The sequence below is a fragment of the Pituophis catenifer genome, unplaced genomic scaffold, assembly GCF_029215685.1.
Source record: "Pituophis catenifer annectens isolate HBS135680 unplaced genomic scaffold, rPitCat1.0.hap2 SCAF_5, whole genome shotgun sequence".
NCBI lineage: Eukaryota > Metazoa > Chordata > Lepidosauria > Squamata > Colubridae > Pituophis > Pituophis catenifer.
Window position 1 is genome coordinate 55,486,344 of NW_027256885.1, and position 25,802 is coordinate 55,512,145.

Genomic DNA, 25,802 nt, shown 5'->3' on the forward strand with positions numbered 1-25,802 from the left:
TTTTCGTGGGGTTTTTAGAGCCTCTAGGTTTTTATGATCAGTCCAGACTTCAAATGGTTTCTGGCCTCCCTCTAGAAGGTGCCGCCAGGTCAACAAGGCCCACCTTACTGCAAACGCTTCCTTCTCCCACGCCGCCCATCGCCTCTCCGTATCGGTGAGTTTGCGGGAGGTGTAGGCGCAGGGTTGTAGATCACCTTGGTTGTTCTTTTGGAGTAACACGGCTCCTACTGCCACATCACTTGCGTCTGCTTGGATGACAAAAGGCTGTTCCGGATCCGGGTGTTTTAAGACAGGTTCTTTCGCGAACAGTCCTTTTAGCATCTCAAATGCCTGTTGGCAGGTCAGGTCCCACTGTAGGGGTTGTCCCGGGCGAGGTTTCATCGCTGGGCTTCCTGTCTTTAGGAGGTCCGTCAAAGGTTTGGCAATCTTCGCGAACGAGGGGATGAATTGTCTGTAGAAATTCGCAAAGCCTAGAAAACTTTGCAGTTGTCTGCGGGTGCGAGGGGTCTGCCATTGTAGAACTGATTGGACCTTGGCTGGGTCCATCTCTATCCCCTTATTTGATACTCGGTAGCCCAGGTAGTCTAGCCGTGATTGGTGGAAATCGCATTTTGGCAGTTTGACATATAGGTTTGCCCGTAGCAGTTTTTTCAGTACTTGGCGGACGAGGGGTATGTGTTCGTCTATGGTCTCCGTGTAGATAAGAATATCATCCAGGTAGACGAGGACCCCTTTGTAAAGGTGTTCATGTAAGACTTCATTTATTAACTGCATGAATACTGCCGGGGCTCCTTGCAATCCAAAAGGCATTACTTTAAACTGGAAACTACCCAGGGGGCAGTTGAATGCTGTTTTCCATTCATCTCCTGCCTTTATGCGTACTCGGTAATAAGCTTCTCGAAGGTCTAGTTTGGTGAAAACCTTCCCTTTAGCTAGGTGGGCTAACATGTCTTTCATGAGGGGGAGGGGGTACAAGTTGTGTACGCAAACAGTGTTGATACTTCGAAAGTCGACTACCAGTCTCATGGAGCCGTCCTTTTTCTCTTTAAACATGACCGGCGCCGCTACCCTTGGTTTCACTGGCTCAATAAATCCCCTTTGTAAGTTTTTGTCTATGTAGTCCCGCATTTCCTGCATTTCTCGGGGCGTCATGGCATACATTTTAGGTTTGGGTAGTTTCGCTCCTGGGATAATCTCGATGGCACAATCGGTCTCGCGGTGGGGGGGCAGAATGTCACACTCGGCCTCGCTGAATACCCCCGCAAGGTCTTGGTACTCCCTTGGGATCTGGTTTGCGTTACAAGCGGTGGTGGGTGCGGCTGCCAATTGCTTTGCTGCACCTTCTGGGAGGGACCCTTGTGTTGGTGGTGTTTTCTTCTGTAGTGGAGGGCTGCTTTGGGGTTTCAGCGTGGGAGGGAATTCTTCTGGTCGGGGCGGCAGGGGTTGGGGCCCCTTTGCAATTCTCAGCCTGCGGGTTCCCTCTTGCCACCAAATGATTGGGCCCCATTTGTCGAGCCATGAGAGTCCCAATATGACTGGTTCTGTCATCTTGGGGGCTATTATGAAGCGGATCGTCTCCCAGTGATCTGCGAGTTCTAGTCTCACGGGTTCAGTCAAGTGTGTGGCGTACGTTCCTCCCACTAGGGACCCATCAACTTGCTCGAAGCGAATTGGTTGTTTGAGCTGTTTAGCTCGGATTCCCAATTTTAGAACTGTGGGTAGGTTGATTAGGCACCGTGTGCTACCCGAGTCTATTAGGGCTTGGAAAGTCTCTTGGGCCCCTGTTTTGGGGGCTATTAGGCGTATGGGGAAAAGAAAAGGATGGACGGGTCCACTCACCATCGGGTCATCCTCGCCTTCGTCTTCCGTGTCATAGGGTTCGGGGGACTGATCTCCCTCCACTGGGATTCCTCTGGTTTCGGTCAGATGAGCGAAAAACTCAGGGATTTGGGGAGCTTCCCGCGGTACGTGGGTGACGCGCTTGGGCCCTCGTTCCGGTCGTGCTTTGGGCGGTGGAGCTGGTCCCGGTCTAGGCGTTCCACATCTTGCTGCTATGTGGCCGCTTCCTCCACATCTGTAGCATTTCAGTGGGCTCCGTGGGGCAGTTGGTCTGTAGGAGGGCTGTGATGTTGGGGTTTCTCATCTGTTGAGTGGCCCCTGGTCTGGTCGGCCTCTCTCCTTTTCCTCTGGTGGTTTTGACGTGTCACTCGCCCGCAGCCCTCTGTCGACTTTTATCGCTACCCGGAACCATTCAGCGAGTCGGTTTGGGATGTCACGATAGGCAGTCACTTGGGAAATTCTTTTATCTAGGCTTGTTCTAAAAAAATACACCAGCAATCGCTCTGGTAGGGGAGGCAGTGTCCCAATGACTCTCCTGAATTCACGGATATGCTCTCTGATAGGCTTCCCCCTCTGCATTAGGTTTCTGAGCTCGTCTTCCACATAGGGGTCCTCCTCCTCCTCCTCATAACGGGCTCTCAATAGTTGCAAGAACCCATCCGCATTTTGTAGCTGGGGGGCCCTGTATTTGTAGAGTGATGCTGACCACCTCTTTGCTTCTCCCTCCAGCCCTTCCGAGATAGCATTCACTAGGGCTCTGGGGAAAGGGTAGAGGTGTCCGAACCGCTCTATGTATATCTCAGCTGAATCGAGGAATTGGGCGAGGTTGTCTGGGTCACCATCGAATTTCCCTCTGAACTGGGGTGGTTCCTCCCTCTCTGCCCTCTCCTCTCTGTGCTGAGCTCTGGAGGGCCAGCCTTGGTGTTGGTAGTCCTCTGCCTCGTCTCTCATCCTGGGGTGGGGAGGTGCTGCCTTGTCTGGGCTTCGCTGCCATTCCCATCCCCAGCTCGCCCTTCCCAATTCACTTAGGGGTTTTTCTTTATCTTTTACCTTTGTATTTTCCAAGTTGGCTGGAATCACGACCGCTTCTGCTCCTCCCGTTTCTTGAAGCAGGCTTTCCTCCGAGAGCTTGGCTTCAGCCATAGTCCGTCCGACCAGATGTCTGGGAGGGAACGGGATGATTTAAACTCAGCCAGCCTGGATTTGGAGGAGAGTTTGGCTGTCTGTCAGGTTTCGGTGCTATCTTAAATGAGTTTCATTTTCAAGCGCAATCTCTCTAATGAAACATTTTTATTTAAGAACATAAAAAGCCGACAATCCTGATTTCATTTTTGCAGCCAAACTGGCCCCTCCTTCCAACCCCCTCCTCTTCCGCTCGCCAACCCCAATGTCCCATTGGCCATCATGCAAATCCATCTCTACCTCCCGGCACGTTCTTTTCACAGGAATGTAGCCCCCACCCTCGTCTCCCAGGAAACACTATCTGTACATACAAAACTAGGCAAAAGTTCATCTTGTTATGTCAGCGCTGGAAGAGAGCCTAATTTGGAACGCTGACATCCATATAATGTCTTCTTTGATGTCTTTCCACTGGATTGTTAACTCCCTCACCCATATTAGGGTAACATAACATCCTGATTGCAACAGAGTGTTCAAAATCTTCAGTTATCATCTGCCCCCATCAGTAATGAATATCTTCATGTATATATAAAAAAAGAAAACAACCACCCGAGTGACATTATAATTGTATTCCATATAATATCTGTAGTAGTGGCTTTCTTCAGGATTATTAATTCCCACCGTCATAATGGGGTAACAACCAGATCTTCTGCATGCCCCAGCATAGCTCTCTTGCCATATAGCTCAGCATAAACATAATACATTTATCAAAAAAATCCAAAATAGATAATTCCAATCCAACAATTTAAGGCCCTTTTCACATCCCAAAATTACAGCATTGCAGAGGTCTGTCACTCTCCTCAGGATAATATTAACCAATACTTCGCCTCAACTATCTTTTCATGTATTCAGTCATCTTTTAAATAACTGGCTTCACTGTTGCCTAATTTAGAAATTTTTGTTTTTGTGAGACCTATTTCTTTTTTTCTTGACTTTTTGTGGGTTTGATCTCCATCCTAATTTCCTTTCTACGAGTTGTATATCAACTGATCGGTTTTCGTTCTGATTTATGACTTGATCTTGTTGGTTTTGCTTTTGTGGCTCATATTTCTTTTCTATAAGTTGTGTATCAACTAATTGATTTCCATGCTTGTCTGTGACTTGATGAGTCATCACATTAGAATCCGATGCCACGTCTCTCTTATTTATAGATAATCCAACTGAGGCATCTAAAGAATCCAAAGGCGATTCATCTACAGAGACCTCTGTAGCTCGATATTTTTCCTTTATTTCCAACTCCTTCTGCTTATCTTGTGTTGTGCATAAAAATGTTGAGCTCATTTTCAAAATTTTTTGATAAAATTCTTCCGCTTTTTCAACAGTATTTAATTGGTATCTTTCTCCTTGATATCTCAATATTATACCAACTGGAACATCCCACCTAAATAAAATATTTTGTTTTTTAAGCTCAGTCATCAGAAATCCAAATTTCTTTCTTTCCAATAACATCTTAGGCGGTAACTCTTTGTATATCCAAATCTTTCTTCCAAACAATTGCAAAGTAGAATTAAAAGATTTTTGCACAATATTATTTCTTATTTCTTTATCTGTAAAATAAATCACCACATCTCTAGGCAGTTGCCTTTGCTTTGCAATCCAGGAATTTATTCTATAGACTCTGTCAATCCTACAAAATACTTCCTCAGGATGAACCTTTAAGATCCCAGCCAGAATTTCAGAAGATATTTTCCTTAAGTCATCTCTGTTATTTTCCTGTAATCCTCTCAGTCTAATCGCATATTCTGTGAGATTATGTTGCATCATTAAAACTTCTTTTTCAATCCGTTGTTTTATATTTTCTGCATTACAAGTCTTATGATCAGCTTCCATTTTAGGTTTTTCTTCTAAGCTATTGTCTTGAGTGTTTATCAAATCATTTTCAATTCTTTGTATTTTATTGTCCAAATTATCCTCAATTTCCTCCATTTTAGACTCTAATAAATTAATATTTGTATCCAACTTCATAGCAATTTCTGAAAAACCATTAGTCACTTTTGCAATCTTTCGTTGCAAAGTATCAAACTTTAATTGCACCAATTCTTTAATTTCCTGCTTAAATTTTTCAAAGTTCTGGTTCACAATCTCATCCCTTCTTACAATCTCCTCCAAGAGAAATTCAATTATATTAAAATCAGTTTTCTGAGTCTGTAGGTTTAGAACTTGTTCATATAGTTTGTAGATGGGGGAATCCCCCCCCCCCACTGCTTGTTTGTCTGGCTTAATTAGTCTAAACGCCATATTTCCACACAGACAAACTCTTTTAGAAAAGAAAAGAAAAGAAAAGCAAAGAGAAAAAAAAAAAGCTTCTTTCCAAACAAGATCAATATCAAATCTCCAGGAAAGAGAAAACACAAAAGTGGAGCTTTTTCTTCAATTGTAACCAGCAGTATTTATTCCGCTACTTTGTAGCTTATTAAGAAACGGAAGGACTTTCCCTTCAGCTTCCTTCTCAAGCCTCGGCAGTCGCCATTTTAAAAATCTTTTTTCCTTTCTTCAATATCTTTTGTAAAGTAAATAAAAATACTTGCGATTTAGCGTCACAGGTCCAGATCTCATCCTCTTTAATTGAACAATCTGTTAATTTTCTTCAAAAAGCTTGTTCTCGTCGCCTGGCTCTGCAAAAAGGCAGAGGTCTCCCAAAGCCCGGAGCGGCGGCGAGGGAAATAGGGAGCCTCATCTGCTTCGTCCCCAAGAGTAAAAAAAAACTCTGGGGACTTCGCAGAGAGCTCTACCTGCCCTCACCTGCTCTGTCTCACATTTCCTTATGGAAATGGAGTTTTTCGAGCCGCCTTTCAGATGTAAAGGCGGCTCTTTATAGGCAACGGGGCTGGCAGTCCCGAGGGACCGTCTGGCAGCGACAGAGAGCAAAGCCAGTATCTGTGATTTCTGATGGGATGAATGAAGGGGACACTGCCAAGTGGATAGCTCAGCTGCACAATGAGGGAGCTGCTAAACTAAGTGATGCTGATGGTTTTGTTGAGCTGCTCCAGGCCAGATTTGAAGACCCAGACCGGATCAATGAAAATGAAGCCACAATAAAAGTGATGAAGCAAGGTAATCGACCCCTAAAAGACTTTGTATGGGACTTTAGACAGGTCGCAGGGAATCTTGGGCATTGGCCAGACTGCATACTCCTACACTATTTTAAAGAAGCCATTGATCAGGAAGTCAGAACAACCTGCGGAGTCCGAGGGGTGCCTGAGCGCATTCGAGACCTGGAGACATCACCTCAAGGGGGTCCGACATCAAGTGGAAGTCCGGACGGATGACAAGAATCTGGAGTTTCTGCAGACTGCGCGGAAACTCAATCAACGACAGATCTGGGGGTCCTTCTTTTTTACCCACTTCAACTTCAAGGTGATGTACATTCCAAGTGGGCGCAATCAACAAGCAGATGCGCTCTCGAGGAAACCTGAATATGCCCAAGTCAAGGACCCGCTTCCACCTCAGACAATTCTTCCAGTCGAGTCATTCTCTGCCATCCAAGAACCTGTCGACCTACAGGTTCAGATCTGGGAGGCACAGCGGCAGGACGCCTACGTCGATCTTCGGAAGCATGAAGTAGGGCCCGACTCTCCCTGGACGTTTACCGACAATCTCTTGAGGTATCGGGAGAGACTTTATGTACCATCAGGGCTGCTTAAGGGTCTTATATTGTCCCAGTGCCACAACAACCCTGCGGCGGGACATTTCGGTCTGTTTAAAACCCTTATCCTAGTGTTGCGGACCTTCTGGTGGCCTCGTCTCCGTCACGATGGCCAGACATATGTGACGTCCTGCATTCATTGTCAACAGGCCAAGTCGGCCGCGGGTGCTCCCCCAAGACTACTTCAGCCCTTGCTGACACCAGAGAGACCTTGGGGTGTCATCTTGATGGACTTTCTAATGGACTTGCCCCCGTCTTCAGGTTTCACAACTGTGTTCGTAGTGGTGGACATGTTGACGAAGATGGCGCATTTCATACCCTGTCGCGGATTGCCGACAGCTCGTGCCACCGCCCGCATGTTCATCCAACATGTCTTTCGGCTACATGGCCTACCGGATAGGGTCATGTCGGACAGAGGGACCCAGTTCACCGCCCAGTTTTGGAAAGGGCTGATGACGGCCTTAGATGTCAAGATTTGCTTATCGTCGGCTCATCATCCCGAAACTGACAGCGGGACTGAAAAAGTCATTGGAATATTGGAGCAATACCTGCACTGCTTTGTCAATCAGCAACAGGACAACTGGACAGAATACTTAGCAGTCGCAGAGTTTGCTTTTAATAATTCCCAGCACGCTTCCACTCAAACCACCCCTTTCTTAGCCAATCTGGGCTATCACCCGCGTTTCTTCCCGCTCACGCCCCTTGACTCCCCGGTTCCAGCACCGGATGAATTCTTGACTGAGTTACAGGCTGTTCATCAACTGGTGAAACGATATCTCGATAAGGCCAAGGAAGATTATAAAAGGGTCATGGACCACTCTCAGCGGGCAACACCACCGTTGGCTGTTGGGGATCACGTGTGGCTGTCGACGAAGCATCTCCCCTCAGACCGGCCAGTCAGAAAACTAGACCATCATTACATTGGACCTTTTCCTGTGGAGGCGGTCATCAATCCAGTGGCCTACCACCTGACCCTGCCTCAGTCTTTGAGGATACACCCTGTGTTTCATTGATCCCTTCTGGTTCCCGAACGGCCTACCTGTCCACCATCCTCCATTTGGCTAGAAGACAATTCTGGTGGCCAAGGATGAAAACCGATGTAGAGGACTACGTAAAAAGCTGCACAATCTGTGCCACCATGAAATCCAGACAAGGGAAACCCCCTGGGTTTCTCCAGCCTGTGGCCGAACCCGCAAAACCCTGGGAAGAGATTGCAATGGACCTTTTGCCAAAAAGCTGGCAAAACTTTTCGTGAAGCACATCTACAGGCTTCATGGCGTCCCGCGGCAAATAATATCAGATCGTGGGGTCCAATTTACTGCTAAGTTCTGGAAAGAGTTACTGAGGTCCATTGGGTCATCCCAGCGTCTTAGCTCGGCTTTCCATCTGGCTACCAACGGATCCGCGGTATGATCCAATGCCATGGTGGATGTTATGTAAACTATCAACAAGAGAACTGTGCAGAATTGTTACCATTCACCGAGGTGGCTTATAATAATGCAGTACACAGCAGTACTGGGTTGACCCCTTTTCAAATAACTACTGGCATGGATTTTGTGCCAATGCTTGAGTTGCCTAGAGAGCCACCCACTTCCATGTCCCTAACAGAATGGATAGCTTCATTAAAAAAGGGGTGGGAGAATACTAAGAAAGCTTTAGCAGAAGCAGCAGAGAAATATAAAACCTAGGCAGACAAGCACAGGTCTCTCCAACCACCTTTCCGAACAGGAGATAAAGTGTATTTGTCAACCAAATACCTAAGATTGAGGCTACCTAGCAAGAAATTTGCACCCAAATTCATAGGTCCCTTCCCTATAGTGAAAGTGATTAACCCTGTAACTGTCCAACTGAACCTCCATCGCATATTGGGGAAAGTGCATCCAGTGTTTCACAGTAGCTTATTGAAACCAGCAATAGGATCTAATTTAAGACCCTTACCAGCTGCTCCCCACCCCCCGCCTTTGATAGTACAAGGGGAGACTCGTTATGAAGTTAAGAAGATCCTTGACTCTAGATTACACAGGGGTCGGTTACAGTATTTGGTACACTGGAAAGGGTACCCTTTGTCTGAAGCTACTTGGGTGAAAAGTTGGAATGTGAAAGCTGATAGACTAGTAAAACAATTTCATGATAAATTTCCTGAGAAGCCAAAGGGTCCTCCTGGAGCAGGGAGAGGGGGTTAAGTGGTTTGATGTACAATGCTTTAAACCTTTTTTTGTGTTTTGTCTATTTTATTTTCCAGGGTGTGTTTTTTTCTTCGGGGGGGGGGATGTCTGTCAGCTTTGGAAGCCATATTAGACTGGAAGCTTCCACGCTGCCACCTTCTTGTGTGTGGGAAAGTAGGAGGGGGGATTTAGTAGAGGGAATGTAGTTAGACAAAATCATTGGCATCCTTCAGTCTCAAGAGACTATGGTATTGTGCTCTGGAAAGAGGTCCTAAAACAGCATCTAGTGTGACTAAAAAGGCAATCCCTTCCACACTGAGGGCAGATACATTCTGTCCCCTGCCCAGCCCCCAGATTTCGCTGGTTCCAGGACTGCCTCTTTGCCTCAGCCTGCTGAACAAGTGTCTCTTCGAATTGGAGAAGGCCATGCTGCATCTTTAGCCTCCAAACTGAACGATCGGAGGTCAAGGTTTCCCAGTTGTTAATGTCCATTCCCAGGGCCTTTAGGTCCCTCTTGCAGATATCCTTATATCGCAGCTGTGGTCTCCCTCTGAGGCGCTTTCCCTGCACTAATTCTCCATACAGGAGATCTTTCGGAATCCGACCATCAGCCATTCTCACGACATGCCCCAGCCAGCGTAGACATTGCTGTTTCAATAGTGTATACATGCTAGAAATTCCAGCACGTTCCAAGACTGCGCTATTTGGAACTTTGTCCTGCCAGGTGATGCCAAGAATTCGTCGGAGACAGCGCATATGAAAGGTGTTCAACTTTCTCTCCTGCCGTGCGTAGAGGGTCCAAGACTCACTGCAGTACAAGAGTGTGCTCAGGACACAGGGTCTATAGACCTGGATCTTTGTATGTTCCGTCAGCTTCTTATTAAGCCATACTCTCTTTGTAAGTCTGGAAAATGTGGTGGCCACTTTACCAATGCATTTATTCAGCTCAGTATCTAAAGAGAGAGTGTCAGAGATAGTTGAGCCGAGGTACACAAAGTCATGGACGACCTCCAGTTCTTGTGCAGAGATTGTAATACAGGGAGGTGAATCCACGTCCTGACCCATGACTTGTGTTTTTTTCAGGCTGATTGTTAGTCCAAAGTCTTGGCAGGCCTTGCTAAAGCTGTCCATAAGTTGTTGAAGGTCTTCAGCAGAGTAAGCAGTGACGGCAGCTTAGACAAAATAGCATTTTTCCTTTTGGTCATGGTCAGTGTTGTGGTCCTCCAGCAGCCTGCGGAGCTGGCAGTGGAGTCGGACAGTAAGGAGGCTGAGGAAGAACATGGGCCAGTCCTGGAGGTTGGGGAAGGCCTGGATGAAGGCTCTGCATTGGAGGTAGAGATGGGGCCAGGGCCATATGGGAGTGATGTGCGGACTCCAGAGCCTCCAGAGGCTGACAGCAGAGAGGCAGAGGAACAGGAGGAGCCTGTTCCTAGTGCACGCATGAGAAGAGCTGCCAGAAGGCAAGAGCAGCTAAAGCAAAAAGTGTCAGGGCATTTATTAATCCCATGTTTGGCTCTGGGACAAATCACCCTGGTTTAATTAGAGGAGATGGATCGAGGCTCCTCCTTGTTTGCAATATTCTGAAAAAGAAACGCGAAGAAAAGTTTCTAATAAAACTCATTTATTTGTTATAAAGAAAATAAAACACCTCACTAACTAAGAAAAGTAATTGCTACATTTTTGAAAATAAATCGGGCCAGCTGCCTTTCAGCAACCGGCACTCCCGTGGCATGAGAACAGAGAAAAGTGTGTGAAGCAAGTGAAGGAATGCGGACATGCGTAGTAGCTTCTGATAACAATTCTTGGCAAGTTACGGAAAGTCAGATAGTCCAGAAATAATTGGCTCAGCTGGGAAATAAAATAACGCAGTGACATTCCCCTTCTTTTGCCAGTTGAGCGAATATCAGTACATCATCAAATAAGGCACATCTTCTTACGCAGATACTCATGTTGAGCTGCTGGAAGTGGTTTGTTGAGCATATCAGCAATTTGATCATGTGTAGATACATATTCCATTTTGACAAAACCTTTTTTCACTAAATGTTTTATGTTTTGATAACGGATGTCAATGTGTCTGGACCTAGAACCTGTGAAATGAGATTCAGAAATATAAACCACCGATTCATTGTCTTCCATCACGGTGATTGGTCGGATCGGGTGTGTCCAGATATCTGTGACTAAAGCATCAAACCAAGTTAGAGAATTACATGCATCTGAAACACAAGCATATTCAGCTTCAGTAGATGAACAAGAAACAAAATTCTGTTTACGTACTTGCCAATAAAGAGGACATCCATTTAAGAACATCATATAACCTGAAGTACTTTTACGTGATTTCTTATCACTTGCCCAATCAGAATCTGCATAACAACTTAATTCTGCATAATCAGTATGTGTTGGTTCTAACAATAACTTCAAATGTTTGGTGTATTTTAGGTATCTCAATAATTTCTTAATACATGTCCAATGAAACTGTTTTGCCTTACCTACGTGTCGAGACAAGAGATTAACACTAAGTGCAATGTCGGGTCTGGTCCAACTACTAATGTACAATAGTGACCCAATGACTGAACGATAAAGTGTTTGATCCTCGAATTCAGGACTTGCTTCTTGTGTCAAGTTGTGAAAATCTGTTTGCATGGGTGTCTTTGTTGTGTTAGCATCTTTCATGTTGCAATGATGCAAAATTTGTTCAATTTTATCTTCTTGTGAAAGACTAAACCCCTTCTGTGTCTTTTCAATCTGAACACCTAAATAAGTGCTAATATGACCTAATGATTTCAATGTGAAGTATCTCTGCAAAGCTTTGGCAAAAATCTCACTCATTTGCTTATTTGGACTAATATAAACAATATCATCAACATAAACAAGAACTATCTCATATGCATTGTTAGATCTTTTTGTGAACACGCACTCATCAGTTTCGGACTTAATAAAGCCCATTGAATTTAGTTTGTCAGTAAGACATAAATACCACATTAAACCAGATTGTTTCAGACCATAAAGACTTTTGTTTAGGAACCAGGTATCCCCTTCTTGCTGTCGGAATCCTGGAGGACTTCTCACGTAGATCTCTTCGTCTAGGTCTGCATGTAGATAAGCCGTGTCAACATCAAACTGGAAAACTTCTAAACCAAGGATAGTTGCAGTTGCTAAAGCAATTTTTACACTCTCAGTTCTGACTGTTGGTGAGTAGGTATTTGTGTAGTCCTCAGGATAACGTTGAGCGAAACCCTGAGCTACAAGTCTGGCTTTGTACAATGACTCACCATTTGGTTTCTTTTTGATTCTGTAGACCCATCGAGTGCCAATGACCTTTTTGTTTGCTGGAGGTTTTGCAGGCGTAAATACTTTAAGTTTCTTTAGACTGTCCATTTCAACCTGCATTGCATCATACCATTTGTCTTGCTCTGAATCAGGGAGCTGCTTGATTTGTGTGAAATTATCAGGTGGAAGTGTGACATTGCAAATCAAAGGCAAGGGTGCTTTTGTCAGTTGCCAAGAATATCGTTGTAGAGGGATTCCTTTTGTGGCCCTCTTGGAACGTCTCGGAACAACTGTCCAGTCTTCTTCTGCTTCGTCCTCATCCTCACTTTCGTCGCTAGCGTCAGCATCCGCGGCTTGCGAAGACGGAACATCGGGTTGAGAAGAATCAGTGGAATCTTGATCATCAATCTGCGTAGCATCAGCAGTATCATCTCTGGGAAAATAAACTCCAGGATCATTGGAATGAATCCTGGACCAGTCAATATCTTCTTCAAAATTAGCAGATTGGGAAATCACAATTGCATGTTTAGAGTCAATAAATCTGCTCCATTTTGAGTTATCATCAATACCCACAAATCTCAGTCTCTTTGCTGCTGGACTTCCTTTTCTTCTTTGAGCTAAGGGAATGTTCACCATAGCATATGAACCAAAAATATGGATGTTTTTAAGATCAGGCTTGTAGCCATACAACATGAAGAAAGGAGTCTGATTTGTTACACTGCTCCAAGTACGGTTGACAATGTAATTTGCATATTTTATAGCTTCACCCCAGTATATCATATCAAGGTTGGCGTCTTCTAGGAGACAACGCATCATGGTTTGCAGTACCTCTCCGTTGTGAGCCGATGTGTCAGGGGCCGAAGTCCGATGAATAATTCCATTCTTATGCATCCAGTCCTGGAAACGCTGAGACATGAACTCGGCACCACGATCACTCTGAATTCTGGCGATGCGAACTTGGTGTTGGGTAGAAACAAGGGTTGCAAAGTCTTTAAAGATCTGAAAAGTCTCTGATTTTTCTTTCATAGGATATACATATCCATATCTAGAGTAATTATCAACAATTGTTAGAAAATATTTTCTACCACCAAATGATGGCGGGAAAGGACCAACTATGTCAATGTGAACCAAATCAAAAATGCGTGTTGACAGGCGTGTAGCGCGTTTGGGAATGGCTGCTGCTTTGGATTTGGCCTTTTTGCAGACAGCACAATCCAAAAACACCTTACACCCCTTTAGATCCAAACCTTTTGTGAACTCCGGCATCTTCCTAAGAACACGGAAACTGGCATGCCCCAATCTTCTATGCCATTTATGGATACACCTGGAATGCAAAGGTTTACCTGTTAGTGAATTCTCAACATTAACATTTTTATGCGGAACCTCAGGCTTGCTCTGAGCAACCTGTTTACCAATTCTATTTTTGTTGGCTTTAGGAGCCTTTGGAATAGCAACAGGATCTCTCACTGGAGCATCTCTCTCTGGGCCTGTGCTCTGCCTTTTTGGAGTTTGCATACTTGCCTGTGTTTGTGTTTTAGGCTTTGGCTTTAAGTAATAAACACCACCAATTAATATGGTTTCAGCAACAATATCTCCATTTTTAACTATGTAACTTGCTTTTTCAAGGTGGTGAACCTGGAACTTTAACATTCTAGACAAGTGACACTGACTAAGCAAGTTACTGGTTGCTGTTGGTATGTAATAAACATCAGGAATCAATGCATCGAGCTCTTCAACATAAACAGTTCCTTTTCCTTTGACCTGACAAGGATGATTTGAAAAAGAATAAAGTTCACGTAGTTCAGGTTCAGGCTCGTGCATTTCTGTGAAGAGTTCCTTTCTGTAGGTAACATGCAATGCTGCACCACTGTCCAAAGTCCACAGGAGTCGTCTGTCGTACTCTGGTTGAGGTTGTGGATCATTGGTTAAAGCCAATGTGGCGAGTGGACCTTGTGGATCACACCGGGGACCACGACGACCTTGTCTTCCGCCTCTGCCTCTGCCTCCTCTGGAATCTGTTCCTCTGGGCTGGTACGTGACGGGAGCTGGAACTCGTTGGGGACAATCCCGGGTGGCATGTCCCACACGATCGCAGGTGTAGCATCTTGGCCTCCTTGGAGCGTAGGTCCTTCCTCGGAAGGGGAGCCTAGCTGGAGCTCTTGATGCGGGTGGTCCTCTCAAGTGTGGCGTGGCCAACATGAATGCCTCTTCTTCAATTAAAAGTCTACAGACATTGTCCACTGTGCGTTGAGCAATTGGGACTTGGTTAATTTTTGTAACGGCATCTTTCCATTCATAATTCAAAGAGTTAATGATGATGCTGATCATTTGAATATCTTCAATGTTATGGCCTCTTTCTCTCAATTCTGTTCTCAGACCTTTCAGTTTGGTCAAATGTCCTCCAATTTGTTCACCGGGTTTCAATCTCGAACCGTGGAGTTCAGACATGAGTAAACATGAAGATTCAATTGAGATAGGCCTGTAACAATTTTCCAATTCAGCCCAAATTTGTCGGGCTGTTGTGTTTGGTGGAAAAATGACCTGCAGTTCAGTATCCATGGACATCAATAATGTTGTGCGAGCCCTTATCTCTAGATCTCTTATTGCATAAGTCCAAGGTTGAGCAGGAGGATTAAAAACCATAAAATGAGTGCCTTCTCTAAGAAGCAATAGTGTAATCTCACTGACCCAGGCTTTGTAATTGTGTCCTGACATTTTTAGTTTTGACTCACCAATTAGTGGAGAGACAGAAAATGCCTGGTAAGGAGCCTGCACTTGATATGCTGGCTGTGCTGGCAGAAATGCCTGTGGTATTTGCTGTGCCTGTTGTGGACCTAAAAATGGTCTTGGTTGTGCCATTGGAGGTGGGCCAGGAGGTGGCCCTATTTGCACTTGTGGCTGGGGCACATATGCAGGCATTTGTAGCTGCTGGGGCACATATGCAGGCATTTGTAGCTGCTGTGGCTGATGCACTGGAATCTGCTGTATTCCAGTTGCCATTTGTGCTTGATCTGCAATATTGGCATGACCTGCTGGAGATGCAGTGATTTGCCTTTGCTGCATAAAGCGTGCCTGTATTCCATCTAAAAGGACACCATCACCGCCAGGGGGTGTTTGAGTTTGGGCCTGTGGAAACACTTGTGGCATTTCAGCTTCCTGTAGTAAATTACTTTCGCCAGCAGATGGTGCTGCACCTTTAGCTTCGGGCAGCTTTGCAGTTACAAGGAATGATTGCGTGGCAGATTTATATGTAACTTGATCAGGGAGACTTTCATGTGACGTATGCAGTGCCCTCTGTCTTAATTGGCCTGACACAGAATCCACCAGGGGGAGTGTCTTTGGCTCCGAGGAAGAAGACAATATGGCGCTTTTTGAAAATCTTAAGTTATCTCCCTTATTTTGCTCAAGCATAGATATAGCCATTTTTGCCTGGGATAGCTGCTGTTCATAGAGTTTTATACGGTCACGATAGGCTTTCATAGCCAGCTCATCCAGGGTGAGTTTAGAGCTTCGAGGAGAATAATGAATTGTTTCTCTCTCTGCGTGGGAGTAATTTTGCTCAGCAGTTTGCTTTAGCCTTGCATTGAGCGTTATAAATTCAGAAGATTCTGGGGAGACAGGTTGAGAGCTGGCATAATTAGAAGGGGGAGCTACTGACCTCAGTCATAGTGCTTCTCCTTCAAAAAACAGCTTCTGTCTTATCTGTCTCCATTTCTGTTCCCACGGCTTTTTCTTGTTCCAGGCGTGTGGCTGTAGTAAGGGGCTGGAAATCTGAAAATCTCCTGTCTGCCACCTCTTCGTTGGAAAGATCAATCAAATCATTTACGAAGAGTGGTCTTGGTTTCACTTTGCCTTTTTTCTTCTTCTGTTTCGGCATCTTAGCAAAATAATTAGCGTACCTCAGTAGCTAAAAACTAATTGCCTATGCGCTCTTATCAGAAATAACAAAACAAGGAAAAAAGCCATAAATCAAACTGTCCGAGCTACCAGATGTCAGGGCATTTATTAATCCCATGTTTGGCTCTGGGACAAATCACCCTGGTTTAATTAGAGGAGATGGATCGAGGCTCCTCCTTGTTTGCAATATTCTGAAAAAGAAACGTGAAGAAAAGTTTCTAATAAAACTCATTTATTTGTTATAAAGAAAATAAAACACCTCACTAACTAAGAAAAGTAATTGCTACATTTTTGAAAATAAATCGGGCCAGCTGCCTTTCAGCAACCGGCACTCCTGTGGCATGAGAACAAAGAAAAGTGTGTGAAGCAAGTGAAGGAATGCGGACATGCGTAGTAGCTTCTGATAACAATTCTTGGCAAGGTACGGAAAGTCAGATAGTCCAGAAATAATTGGCTGGTAAATAAAATAATGCAGTGACAAAAAGGACGACTCGGGAGTAGGGCCAAGAGATTATTGGCCTCTCCCATAAGGCTTAAAAGACCAGCAACGGCTCTTGGGCTCTTTGTCAGAAAACAACGTTGATAGATTTGTTTCTTGTCTTGCTGCATCTATTTCTTGTTGGCGTCTTCTGCTTCTGAACTTTTGCCAAGAAAAACCTTTGACAGGTTGCCAAAGTAGACCAAGGTTGGTGATAAGGCTGAGGAATTATGTTATGAAGAATTTGTTTTGAATTAGTTTGGACTACGCTGAGAATGAGTTAATTCTCAGCTGTTCTAATAAAATCTGTTTGTTTAGAACTGATTGCGTCTGATAATACCTACTTGGGCCTGGTTCACAACAGTCAGGACAATCCTGCATCTGGAGAAGGAGTGGTTGGAGTGATGTCTCAAGATGAGACAGATGGTGATTGGACCATGTGATGGACTGATGAGTGAGGGGTTGGTTTTGGGGATTTTGATTTACTGAGGTAAAACCCAGAACTCTCGGATTCGGGTTTTTCCAGATGTGCCAGTATATCTACTGTACTCTAATAAATGGAACTTTGAGAAAATGCTTGCCTCAGAGTTTTTAATTGGAGTTGGTTTTTTCTGGAACGCTGATAGCTTGTGCTTTAGCATCATCTGCTATAGCTGCTATGGCTGATGAAATGGGAGAAATTAGGAAATCTCTGTTGCAGAACCGCATTGCCATTGATTATATATTATTACGAATGGGACATGGGTATGAGGAATTTGAAGGTATGTGTTGCTTCAATGTTTCCGATAGATCACAATTTATCGAATCTAAAAAAAGCTTTACATAATATCACTACACACTTAACACGCTTAACTGATAGTTCAGCCTTTAAAGGGTTGTAGAATCTGTTAACTTCTTGGCTACCAAATTTTGCTTGGTTAAATGACCTGTTTGTATGTGCAATTGCTATTATAATTATAGGCTTTATCTCTTGTATTTGTATTCAATGTATGCCTGTATGTAGTAATTGTTGTAAGTACTGCTATCAAGTAACTAAGCCAAAGACAGAAGAGATGAAAGGAAAGAAATTAAGTAAGCAGGAGGTGCGAATTATGTTGAAGGATTTGAATGATGGTTTACAGGAATAAGTAAGGATAAAATAGAAAAGGAGGAATTGAGAGAAATAAGAATTATTTCTGTAAAAGGAGAGCAAGTCCGATGCCATATTTATCCTTTATATGACCTAAAACACCAGCTGTGAGGCAGTAGATACGGAGTTGTGTAATACGGTGTTTTTTAGGGGAATAACAGTTATAAATTGATTGGTACGTTCCATGTCAGGTCAGGATAACATTGGCAGGAAAGTAGCTGTCATGCTAAAATTGATAATGTTATTATGACCAGAATGGGGCTCCAGAATGAACTAAAGTGCTTGTCCAGGAAAACAGTTGTTATGTAGCCAAAACATATCTTATGTAAGAAAATAAGGGGCGTTAAGGGGGAGGAGGTTTTTACTCTGAAATTGTATTTAAATCTTGTATTCATATGTATTCTTTGCTCTCGTCTGTGGCTCACATGAGCACAGGGGGGCCCCACTTTTGCAAAAGCTGAATAAAAGCTCTTTTTATTGTTCACAGAGTCTCCTGAGTAGTTCATCTGAGAGGTTTGAATCTCACATTCTTCTTTTTTTAAATAAACACTTACTATTGCCCTTCCGCTTACTTCACAATAAAAAATCTACAACTTACTGTTTCTTTGTAAGAAAGAAATCAAAGTAACTAGTCCCTTTCATAGTCTAGGGGTGGGGATCAAACACACAGGCATTCATACTAATGTGGATAAAAGAAAGGAAGCCTACAGAGTCAGATATATGGGCTCTGGAGGACCCTCTCTATTCACATTATTATAAGGGGAAGACGTGCTTAGATACATGAACTCTGAGAGAACCTCTCTATTCACATTATTATAAGAGAGGAAAGTGCTTGTTGGAGATTACATTAACAAACAGTTAAACCTCATTAAGTGGTAATATATCTTCTGAGACCTAGATGTCACGAAAGGACCGCCATATGGAAAACATCTGAGTGACCTCACTGTGAATGACACAAAGACCTATATGTTACAAAGAGTTACTTAATCCAATAAACTTACCCAAGGACAGCAGTAACTCTCCCATTAGCAACTCCGAGCACTTAGGAAAAGTTGTGTGGCTAAGATAATTTTATAAACTAAGATTAATGGTTTAAGTAATTAGATGAACATATTATCCAATGTATGTAACCATATAGGGAAAATCGGATGTATGATCTCATGTTAACCATATATGGAAAATGTATGATCTCACTGAATCCTTTGTCTTAGAAATGTATAAAAATCGTTGTATCAGAGTTCTCTCCTTGTTCAAAGCTCCAAGTACAAAACTGGCTCTGAACCTTACGCAATAAAACTGTCTCTGGCTAACCCAGGAATGTTGTTTGGTCTCATCATTCCACAACATTTATGGCACCCTGGCAGATGGGACTAAGGAACAAAGAACTTTTGTTCTTCCAGGCGGCCTGCCCCAGCGGGAACCGACGCCTCCCCAAGGAAAGTTCACTGGCCAGCCACAAAGACTCCATTGAAGTCTACGGAATCTTTCGGTGAGGAGCTGCCGTGAACCCGCTGGTGAGCAGACTAGTCAAGGATCCTTAAAGGTTAGCCAGACACAGAGACCTCAACAAAAAAAAAAAAAAAAAGAAAAAAAGAAAGAAAAGAAAAAGAAAAAGAAGGAAAACACCTACAGGTAAGTATAAGTCAGGGAGTTCAAGTCTCTCTGTTAAGAAGTACCCACCAATTTAGTGGTGAAGAGGGGGCCTGATCACCCCCCTAGGAGACAAGGCATTGTCCTAAAGTCTCTAGTAAGGAATTAAGCAATTAAGTATTGTCTGGGTGGTTAAACCCTTGCGGTTCTCATTGATGACTGTCAGAACGTCCAGCGTCGTGAGCCAAGGGTAGTGTTGTTAGGATGGGTGGTAATAGTATTGATCAGTGGAAGACTAAAAGAGAGACCCCCTTGATTACTCAAGTATCAGGCAGAGTTTGCTAGGGTCTGTTTGATGAAATCTAAAGAAAGGGGAGAAAGAAAACCTTATGCAATAAAAGTTAAAAGTTAAAAAAAAATGTGTGTGATCTTATGTGTGGTAAGAGAGAGAAAAGAACTAATTGCAGTGTTATAAACATTCTGACAAATTGCCATTCTTAAAAAGCCAGAGAACTCTGAAAGAACTAAGAATAAAGAAGAAATTGTTTAATGTTCTTCCCACCCGGGGTTTAGCAGGCAGTAAAAAGGTAAAGCCTGTCTAAATGGGAAGACTCAGATAATTTGACTTGATCAATTTGGTGTGATTTCTGTTAAAATTAAAACAAAAAAAAAACAAAAAAAACAACCTCCACAGGTCTGGAAATGTTTGATGATATGTGTGCATGTGTATGTATGTAATCATTTCCAAACCTGCAGGGAAGATGAAATCCTCTAATAATAGTGGCTTGTGAAAAAGCTCACTGAAATAATTGTAATGATTGGTATGCATGAAGTGGGATTTTTGCATGTGAGATTGGTGTACGCAAGCAGTTTGATTGCAGCGTGAATGTGAGTGTGTTGAGGGTAAAAGTTGGTGTGAATGTACTTTGATTCCCTTTCATATAAAGAAACTGTAAGTTGCAAGGTTTTGTTGTTGCTATTGTGAAGTAAGTAGAAATTTGTGGAAAATGACTGTGAGGACGTTGGAGACTAGAGAAATGCAGAACGTGTTGCTTTGTTGGAAGAATGCTGAGTGAAGGGGGAGTGAGGCTTGTCTGCTTGCTGTAAAACATTTTTTCCTCTCCCTCCCCCCCTTCCTTTGGAGGAGAGAAGCAGGAAAAGGGTGGGCTACGGGCTTTTCATCATCTCTCTCTCTCTCTCTGCTGAATAAGCCTGAGAAAGGAGGGGGACGTGGGTGATCGGCTCATGCGGTTTTGCCGCTGGCTGTTTCAGTAGCCTTAAATTTGCATATGAAAGTTTTTCTGCTCTGAATACAATTTTGATTTTATTTTTTTCTGGAAATTTTTGAGGTTTAAAACGCTTAATTAAACCTATATAAAAGAAATGATTTTGTAAGATTTTTCTTTTGAATCCGACTTGCATTTTACTAAAGACAGAGAATTGATGCTAAAGTTTGATCCAAATATATTTCATATTTGTTTGTTTGTTTGCTTGTTTGTTTGTTTGTTAGCAGCATAAGTGGTTGCCCTTTTAGAATTTGTTACAGAGATGGGTTACAATAGTAGAAGGGTGAGAGGAAGTTTTAGTGGAAGTCAGAAAGTTGCCTTTAAGTTGGTCTGCACAGACTTGTGCTGACTTGGAAATCAGGATGGCAGTGGTAGGAGGAATTGAATGTTTTATAAGAAGAAGGAGTTAGAGAAAGTAGAATTGATGGAAGGGAGAAGGTCTGTGATTTGTTTTTGGAAGGTTATGGATGTTGTATAACCTTTGGACGGGGAAGGAAGAAAGGAATGTGAGAGTGGAACCAAGTGATAATGGGAAGAAGTGGTGAGATGGGCAGGGAAGACAGTGTTAAAGATTGCCCGATCCAAAGAAGAGGAAGTGGTGTTTTTAATTGACAGAGATCAGATTAAGTGGACAAAGCATTAGAATACACTTAATTAGTGAAGGGAGTGTTGGAAGATATGAGAAGCTCAATATTAAAAGAGCAGGGAAATTCCCCTAAAGAAAATAAGCAGAAACTCAGGCAGAGTTTCAGCCCCCACCTTTAGCAATGGGCCATTAAGAAACTGAAGCCACCTTATTTTCCACAACAAAGGAAGAAAAAGAATTACAGGGGCCTGCAACATCCAAACAGATGTGGGACACAGGAAAGAAAAACAAACACCCAAAAAGGAAAAGAAATCAAGCCAAAGTAATTTAAACACATGAGGAGGAAAAAAAACCAAAAGAGATATTCACTAAAACACAGAAATAGCAAACTGAATAATTATAGGGAACGAACAACTACAAAGGGCTAGGAAAAACAGAGAGTGGACTATAAAACAATTACTTATTTGCCAGATCCAGGACAGAAGAACCTAATCACAAACAAAAACAGGATTTAAACACCATAAAACAATCACACACACAAATCAAAGAATTCACACGCCAAATCAAAAGACTTTAAAGGGTCACATAGAAAATCAAAAGATGTTTTAGGATAAAAAAAAAAGGGTTACTCTTACAGTTAAGACAGGCTAGCCTCGGAACGTTGTGCTTGTATTTGTTTCTTGCCTGCCTTCCTAGAAACAATAAACTGATTCTACTCTCAAGCAGCTGACCTCCAATCATTTTGAAGTAATCTCCCAGCCAGGAGTTTTGAATTCAGGAAGGGGAAGCTCTGCCTTTCAACAATCCTTAAAGGAAAAGGCTTCTTTTTTCCTTCCAACAGGAGTAGGAAAATCACTCCTGATAGAATAGAAGAGGTGGCGTCTCAGCCTCTATCTATAAACAAGCAAGAATTAATTGAATCTGGACCTTGGAGTTTGAAATGGGAGGGACACGAAAGAGGAAGCCTTGAAAATTTGAAACAAGCTTTAACCAAGGCTCCTGTATTAAGCTTACCAAATTTGGAAAAACCATTCCATCTCTTTGTAAACACAGAAAATTGAATTGCACAAGGGGTGTTGGCTCAGAAAGTAGGAAATTGACCTTTGGGGAGCCCTTATTGTAAGCACCCCACATCAAGTCAGAACCATCCTTCAGCAAAAAGCGGGGCGGTGGTTAACTGATTCCAGAATTCTAAAATATGAAACAATTTTAATGCAGCAGACAGACATGATTTTAACTACAGATCACAATTTGAAGCAAGCACAGTTCTTAGCCAACACCAGATCAATGGATCAGTTTGGATTAGAACATTATGGTGCTGAAGTAATTGATTTACATAAAAAAATAAGACCTGATTTGGAGGAACACCCCCTGGAGAAAGGAGAAGCAATTTTTATAAATGGTTCCTCTAGGGTGGAGGAGGGAGTACGGAAAAACGGATATGCTATTATAAAAGGACACACTAAAGAGATCCTGGAAACAAGGGGTTTGCCTCAAAATTGGTCTGCTCAAACCTTTGAACTGTATTCATTAAATTAAGCTCTATGGATAGGGAGCCTGGATAGCTCAGTAGACAAATGCATTGTAATTTAACTCCAGCTGTCTGTAATTAGTAAGTTCGAATCTCACCAGGCTCAAGGTTGACTCAGCCTTCCATCCTTTCTAAGGTAGGTAAATTGAGGACCCAGTTTGTGGGGGCAATAAGCTGACTTTGTAAAATATACAAAAGTATGAAGGCTATTGCTTAACGCATTGTATCCCTGAGTCTCCAAAGAAGGGCGGCATATAAATCAAATAAAAAAAAAAAGGGGGGGTGCTCTATGCATCTTAGAAGGAAAAATAGGCAGATTCCAAGTATGCATTTGGGATAGTGCATACATTTGGCAAAATATGGGTGGAGTCATTGGGGAATTCAAGCTATTGTAGATGAACATTTAAAATGCTATGGTTGTATTGGGATATATCCTTTAGTAACATCAATTATAAACAAATGTTTGATTTTTAAAAAGGTGAATAAACAAGCTGTCAGGAAACAACAGATGGGTGGGAGACCACCAGCTTTAAGACCATTTCAATGTATTCAAGTGGATTTTACAGAATTACCAAAAGTGGGGAGAGTAAAATATTTATTGGTCATAGTGGACCACCTCACAGGGTGGGTTGAAGCTTTTCTCTGCAGTAATGCTACAGCAACAGTGGTGTCAAGAGTTTTACCCAACCTAGAAAGATTATCATCATATGAACTGTTGTTTGGAGTAGTTTTCACTACAGGAAGCATATGCATTGATTCCCTGGAAACCAGAGACAAAGTATTGAAACAATATGTGTATAAACTGTCCAGATATTTTAAAGTTTTTAGGAAACAAGGACTATTAGCCCAAACACCACCTTTGAAGTTTCCAGTCCACAAATTCCACCACGATGATTGGATGTTGATCCGGAGCTGGAAGGAAGTTAAACCCCAAGTGAAAGGGCCCGTGCCAGCCCCAAGGGAGTGGAAGGTGGAATCTCACCAAGGAGATCCATTGAAGTTGACGATCCAAAGAACCCAATGGACTGGTGGGCAGTAACCAGTGGGAATAGCGTTCTTCATCATCTGGACTATTTTTGTATTTTTTTCTTTCTTAGGATTGAGTGGTTGCCTATGCTGTTTCCCAACTGAAGAGGACTACAACTGATCAGATTCCATTGCGCGCTCTCCCAGATGTATTGGTTTTGTAATTGTGCTTTTAAGACCTTAGAAGGAAGATCCTGGATCCACTGGATGAGACTGAAGCCTGCAGACCAGAGTGATCCGGTCACATACCAGGTAACAAAAACTGGCAGGCCATTGGTGCTGAAGTTCAAGAAGAATACACTCTGCTGAGTCCTACCGGCAACGGACTCTCAACGCACGGTGGTGATCATCAGCCTTGCCGAACCACCCCGGAAGCTGGTTCCCCGCGCACGGCCGAAGCTTGGAACGGAGGAAGACAACATTCCATGACTGTAGTTTGTAATGTAAAACCCATTAACAGTGATAGTATCCAGTAAGAAATTATTAAAAACACTCATTGTTGAGGAAGATTGGGTGTGGGGACTCTGGGCAACAGCTTCTTTAGCCCTTCTGTTGGTATTGTTTTAACACGATTGATATTGCCCTACTCCCAAGTTACGCATATCCCTAACCCTCTTCCTGACGTGGTGAATTTGTAAACTATGGGTCTCGCGCTCTTAAGGCCTTGTGGGTGTTCAAGAAATCCTCCTTGTCTCTGCAGAAGGATTTGAAGATGTCAAGAATCCCAGGGGACCTAGCAGCATCAGGACACTGAATGGGGACACTTTGGGTCAAGTCCACTCCCGCCAACAACGTGGCATCAGAAGGTGGAGTGGGTACCTTATTCCTAAACCAACTCCTAGACCTGGGGTCAAGAGTTTAACAATCCCGGTACAGGGGGGAATAGAAAAGGAGAACGGGCCCCTACAACAATTGAAAAGAGGAGATTGCATATCAGGGATACTGGAATTGGGTCGAAACCTTGTTAAATCATAGGGTCACCTTCCCTGTGTGTAAAGAGACATCAGAAACCTGGTAGGCCTATAGGATCCCTGACAAAAGAACAATGTCCATCAGAAGTGTACCTTGGTCCTAGAATGAACCTTAGGGATGTAAAACTAACCAAAGATCTTTTTCCTTCTGCACACCACTCACTTTCTCATCACCACCAACTGCCATCATCACAAAATGGGGAGGATGGAAGGGGTCCTGGAAGGTATCCAAGGAAAGGTGCACCAGTCTGTTCCAGCCCCCTCGCTTCACTATCTGGCTCTCCATTAGGTCCAACACAGGTTTATGTGTCTTCTTTCCCCCTGGAATACTACCTCCCGGTATCTTTTTGAAGGTCCAATCCTCAGAGATAAGCAAAAGGACCCTTCACTAGAAGTCCCATTACAGCCGCTTGCTGGAATGTTTGTGGCAGGGACTTTGGGGGTCTGGACTAATGAAAAGAACCATCGGACCCATGCTTTCTCCATGAACATAGGTGTATGTGTAAGGGAAAAAGGAGTTTTCTTCTTCTGAGGGAAGGGTGTGTATTTATGTTTGCCAACAAATTGGACCGGAACATGCACACTAGTACACCTTTTTCCTAAAATAGATGTTGTCAGTGGAGAACATATCATCCCTGTTCCTCTCATGGTTCATGTTCAGAAACGGGTACCAATCCTAGTCCCACTATTAGTAATCATGGGGATAGAAACTGCAGTTGGAACAGGTGTAGGTGGGGTAACACACTCAGTAATACAGTTTCAGCAATTATCAGGGGAGTCCAAGAAAGCCTGAACCAAATTGCTGGAACCCTGGTAGAAGTCCAAGACCAGATAGATTCATTGGCAGCAGTGGTCCTACAAAATCAACGTGCCTTAGACCTCCTAACTGCAGAGAGAGGAGGTATGTGAAGACTGTTGTTTCTATATGGGTGGATCAGGTGTGGTCAGGGAAGTTGCCAAGGAATGGCAGGATAGGGCATCCAAGATAAGTCAGAGGTTACAAACAACTGACATGTGGTTTTCTTGGTTGCCTGGATCCAGCTGGATTAAACAAATGTTATTCTTGTTGATATGGCTGTGGCAGGCCTAACTTTTATTCCTTGTGCAATCCCTGTGCTGAAACGGCTATCTATCAGAGCAACGAAAGAGATACAGACTGCGAAGGAATTAGTTTTGACAGAGCACTTTCTTGAAGAAAAAAAATTTCTGAAA